Consider the following 6,000-nt stretch of genomic DNA (forward strand, 5'->3'; position numbering starts at 1 on the left):
CCTCAAGTGCCCTGTCCACTATTCCACGAAGAGTGTGCTCCAACAGGAAGACTAGAGGGACAGTTTCACTGATGAATGCATTGTCACTGCTCACCATCCTTGTGGCCTCCTCAAATGGTGACAGGATAGTGCATGTATCCTTGATCAGTAGCCACTGGCGTGGTGAAAAGAAGCCAAGCTCCCCTGACCCTGTCCTGGTGCCATATTCGCACAGGTACTTATTGGTGGCCCTCTGCTGTGTGTGCAGCCACTGCAGCATTGCCAACGTTGAGTTCCACCTGGTGGGCATGTGAAAAATGAGGCGGTTTTTGGGCAGGTTCCACTTTGAATGTCAGCCACCTGAGCACTGCATTGTATGACCGGCGGAAATTATCACAGACTTTTCTGGCCTGCCTCAGGAGATTCTTGTAAGCCTGGGTACCTACTCAAGATCCGCTGCACCACCAAATTCAGGACGTGTGTCAAACATGGAACATGAGCCAAGTGTCTCTGTCGAAGGGCGGAGAGAAGATTGGTGCCATTGTCGCATACAACCATTCCTGGCTGAAGCTGGCGTGTCGTCAACCACCTCTGAGCCTGCCCCTGCAGAGCTGACAGAATCTCTGCCCCAGTGTTGCTCCTGTCCCCTAGGCAGACCAACTCAAGCACAGCATGGCATCTTATAGCCTGACTGCTTCGTAGCCCCTTGAACGCTTACGGAGCACCGCTGGTTCAGAGGAGAAATCTGCAGAAAAGGCCATAGAGAAAGAAGAGGAGGGGGTGGAGGAGAGAGCTGTGGCGAAATCACCACTAGCATTTTGGAGGCATGGTGGTGGAACAAGTTCCAACAACCCTGTCCTGCATCCTTCCCAGTAGACTTGTGCACAACGGAAATTTAATTCAGTTTCGGTTTGTTGTCATTCGTAAAATACATAAATTCGTCCTGTTATTTTTGTTATATTATGCTAATAAGTTTTTGGATAATTCGTTATTTCTGTAGAGTGTTGATATTCGTTATACTGAATCTCAAATCATGTCAAATTCATTCGTTATATGTGCTATAATTTCGTTCGTATTCATTGAAATTCGATATTTATGTATGTATATATATTAGTCATAATGATTCGTAGTTTGGAAAGTCGTTTGTTTATTAAATCTTCTAACACACACAATGACAATATCTCTTCTCCTCTGCTCAAATACAATACAACACCCTTCTCACTCAGTTCCCAGGAATGCACTTTGCCAGTAATCCAACCTCCAGCACAAAATTAATCAGCTGATTGGACTGTAAGATTTACTTTGAGTTGGCCTTTTTGTTTCATTAGATTTTTAACAAATTACCGAATCATGTCGAATTCATTAGTTATATCCGCTATAATTTCTTTCGTATTAGTTGAAACTCGTTATTTTTTTATTCGGACATTCGGATGCATCCGAATGTCCGAAAGATGCAAAATTTGGCCTAATTTTGATTCGTTACGAGACGAATTGCACATGCATACTTCCCAGCTGCCAGCAGAGTTACCCAGTGAGCTGTGAAGGAAAGGTAATGTACCTGCCCATGCCTGCTGGACCATGAGTCAGCGGTAATATAAACCTTACTGCTGACCGCCTTGTCCAATGAGACCAAAACATTTCCTTCCACATGCCGGTAGAGAGCCGGAATGACCTTCCGTGAAAAGGAAAGGCATTTTGGAACCTGCCACTGAGGTACAGCACATTCCACAAATTCATGAAAGGGGGCAGAGTCTACCAGCTGAAAAGGCAGCAGTTGCAGTGCTAGCAATTTGGCCAAGCTAGCATATGGATGGCTGGGACCGAATTTATTTTTACAGTTCAGCATCTGGGGTAGGGAGATTTGCCTGCTAAAATCAGATGGTGGTGTACTGCTAGCAGATTGGCTGCAAGTACTTGGGACACCTATTACTATACCTTCATTCCTCTCAGTGCAGGTTTTTGAGTGGACTGGAGGTATAGTAGGGTTGAAGATCCCAGATGAGGAGCAAGGAGAAGTCCGCCTTTTCCTTTGGTGTCTTTCAAGTGCCGCTGCCAATGAACTGCATGGCAGGTCGTCATATGTCTGGTCAAGCATGTTGTGCCCAAGCGGCTGCTGTTCTGGCCACACTTGATCTGCTTCAGACATAGGTTTCATACAGCAATGGTGCAATCTGCACAGGTGTCGAAAAAGGCCCACACCAAGGAACTTTTAAAAGTCAGCGGGGAGTCAGCAGTGACCTGCATTTGCGGAGCTCTGCGGTGTGATGCAATAGGGTGGCTGCCCTTAAACTGCCCCCTAGAGGACATCCTGTCTCGTTGGAATTGTGCCTCCTCATCTCTTCTCTCAGGCACCCAAGTACAGTCAGTGACCTGATGGTCCCTTCCCTCCTCGTCACTGGAGCAAACTTAGCAGTATGCTGCAGCTGGGGGAACATGAATGCCAGTTTTTTGTCCTTTTTTGGCACCCCCCACTCTCTAGGCTCACGTTACTCCCTTCCTCAGCCTTCAAATTGCTGTGCATCCTCCAGCAGCATGTACCCGACACTGTGGTTGAATATTTCTGGGGACTCCTCCGTGCATGATGGTGGGGCTATGGAAGAGGTGACTGTGGACAAGGCGCCGGTGGAATGGGCCGCTTTGGCAGCTGCGTTGGAAGGCAAACTACTATGAGCCTGGGTGACAGATGGTGAGGAGGATGAGGACAACTTTGGTATCCACTCCACCAACTCTTCTGCATGTTCTGGCTCAATAACATGGCCAGCAACAGAAAAAAATGACAAGCGTGCCTCATGGCCACCTGCAGAGGATGCACCATGTCCACGACCATCACTGTTGATTGTAGACACAGAGGCTGCTTGCCCTCTTTTAGTGGCCCGTGAGCGTCTGCCTCTCCTTGGTGGCCTTCTGGACATGATGTATTTTTTGTTTTGCAACACCATACTACACTGTATTAGATACTGTGTACACCACCTGAAGTGTATTAGAAACTGTACACACTGTATTAGATACTGTGTACACCGCCTGCACTGAATTAGCAACTGTACAACGGCTGCACTGTATTGTATACTGTGGACACCACCACAAGTGTAGTAGAAACTGTACACACTGCATTAGATACTGTGTACACCACCAGAAAAGTAGTAGAAACTGTACACACTGTATTAGATATATATAAATATATATATATATATATTAGACTGATGTATATTGTAGACTGCCTGCTTAAATTAAATCAAGCTATCTCTCTGTCCAAGCCAATAACACTACACACACGGCCGCTGTTTAAGCAGCCTTATATAGTGTGGGGCGTCGACTTTGTCTTTGGCTAATTATTGCTCTCTTAGCAGAGTGCGCTGTGATTGGCCAAAGCATGCAGGTAAGGTGCATCCTTTGGCCAAACATCATACAGCAATGCACTGCATTCTCGCAGTGCATTATGGGGCGTTCCACAGCGCTCAAATTTTTTTCAACCCTATCTTTGTGTGGGCATTCCTTTCTTTGGGGTCAAGGATAATGGCTGGGAATGTCGGGAGGAGGCCTCTTGCATGGAGTGGGCATAAGATAGCAGAGGGTTTTAAACCTAAAGCAGAAGGTCCCTGTTCCAGCAGGAGAGAAAGGGGACTTGTGTTCTTGGCGTCCAAATCTAGCCATTCGCAAGCCCTCTTATATGTGTTTGTAACATTTGTGTATTTAGTGACAGTGTCTTTTTAAACTAATCTGCAGCAGTAATTAAATGTACCAATGTTTTCCTTGCCACTGATAAGCCAGGAAAAAATGGACAGAGGCTAGAGCACCACATCTTCCATCAGTTGTGTTATTTAAGGTCATATAATGGACTGTTTTGTCTAATCAAGGCTCTCTAAGAGAAAGCACGCACAGAAGAAGCAATAAAATTTTTTTTTTGCATCTCTGAAAATAGACTTAGAATGCCGTTCTCATTCCAGTGACTGCTATGGAAGAAAAAAGAGGAGACACCATGGGGGGTGGCTCTGGGACTTTTTACATAAAAGGACTTTTCCTTTAAACAAGGTCCTCTTTTTATTAAGGCTGTTCTTATTTACGTACCATTTATTTCAAAGTACAAAACTAAAATATTATCCCAGAAATTAATTTAATTAGCCCCGAGATCCCAAATAAAAATAATTTCCTTATATGTTTATTTCCCAAGACTAAAAAATATGGATGGGTATTAAGCAAACATAGATTGACTGTGAATACTTCTTAGGTTGATCATAGTTAGGGTTTAAAGTGAGCCTGTCAGTAATTTTGTCTTTTTTTAAGTAAATGTCCTGCCTAGGAGCAGATACCTTAAAATGATACTAAAGTCAAATTTTTTTTCTTTAACCGGTTCAATACCGGGCAATTTCACCCCCTTCCTTCCCAGGCCAATTTTTAGTTTTCAGCGCTGTCGCACTTTAAACGTCAATTGCGCGGTCGTGCGACATTGTACCCAAAAGAAATTGACGTCCTTTTTTTCACCACAAATAGAGCTTTTTTTTGGTGGCATTTGATCGCCTCTGCGGTTTTTATTTTTTGCGCTATAAACAAAAGAAGAGCGACAATTTTGAAAAAAACACAATATTTTTTACTTTTTGCTATAATAAATATACCAATTTTTTTTTTTTATAACACATTTTTTCCTCAGTTTTGGCCGATACGTATTCTTCTACATATTTTTGGTAAAAAAAATCGCAATAACCGTATATTGATTGGTTTGCGCAAAAGTTATAGCGTCTACAAAATACAGGATAGATTTATGGCATTTTTAAAAAAAAAAAATTTTTTTATTTTTTTTAGCGGCGATCGCGATTTTTTTTGGTGACTGCGACATTATGGTGGACACATCGGACACTTTTGACACATTTTTGGGACCAATCACATTTATACAGCGATCAATGCTATAAAATTGCATTGATTACTGTGTAAATTATTATTATTCAGGATTTATATAGCGCCAACAGTTTACGCAGCGCTTTACAATGTGACAGGCAGTGAAGGGGTTAACCACTAGGGGGCGGGGAGGGGTTAATATGTTTCCTAGGGAATGATTCTAACTGAAAGGGGAGGGGACGCACTAGGGGAGGAGACCGATCAGTGTTCCTCCGTTCTGGGAACACAGATCGCTCTCCTCAGAGCTGACAGGCTGTGGATCTGTGTGTTTACACACACAGATCCACATGCCGGCCCGGTTAACGGGCAATCGCGGGTGCCCGGCGGACATAGCGGCCGCCGGGCACACGCACTGGGTCCCGAGGAACGCGGCGGGTGCGCGCGCTCCCGGCGGCGCGCGCGCGCCCCCTAGACGGCCGGGAATCCCAGGACGTCATGTGACGTCCACCCAGGATGGGAGATCCCATCTGTGGACGTCATATTATTATTATTATTATCATACAGGATTTATATAGTGCCAACAGTTTGCGCAGCGCTTTACAACATGGGGCAGACAGTACACTTACAATACAAATCAATACAGGAGGGATCAGAGGGCCCTGCTCATATGACTATGGGCGGGTAGGGAAGTGGTTAAAAATAACAAACATGTTATACTTAACTTCTCTGTGTAATGGTTTTGCACAGAGCAGCCCAGATCCTCCTCTTCTCAGGTCCCTAGTCTGTGCTCCTGGCCCCTCCCTCCTGTTGATTGCCCCCACAGCTGCAGCTCTGTGTGTCCATTCAGACTCGGAGCCACGATTCAGCCCTGCCCCCTCTCTCGCCTGATTGGAAAGCTGACTTTGATTGACAGCAGCAGGAGCCAATGGCACCGCTGCTGTGTCTCAGCCAATTAGGAGGGAGAGTCCCGGATGGCTGAGCATTTGTGCACATCCCTGGCTCAGGTAAGTATGAGTGGGGCTGCTGCACACAGAAGGCTTTTAATCTTTACAATCACTTTAACCACTTCACCCCCGGAAGGTTTTACCCCCTTCAAGACAAGGCCATTTTTTTGCGATACGGCACTGTGTTACTTTAAGCCCAGGTTCATACTGAGCTGCGGGAATGAAGCCGTGAGAGTTCAGCATGTCA

This window comes from Aquarana catesbeiana, linkage group LG01, assembly GCF_042186555.1.
Source record: "Aquarana catesbeiana isolate 2022-GZ linkage group LG01, ASM4218655v1, whole genome shotgun sequence".
Lineage (NCBI taxonomy): Eukaryota > Metazoa > Chordata > Amphibia > Anura > Ranidae > Aquarana > Aquarana catesbeiana.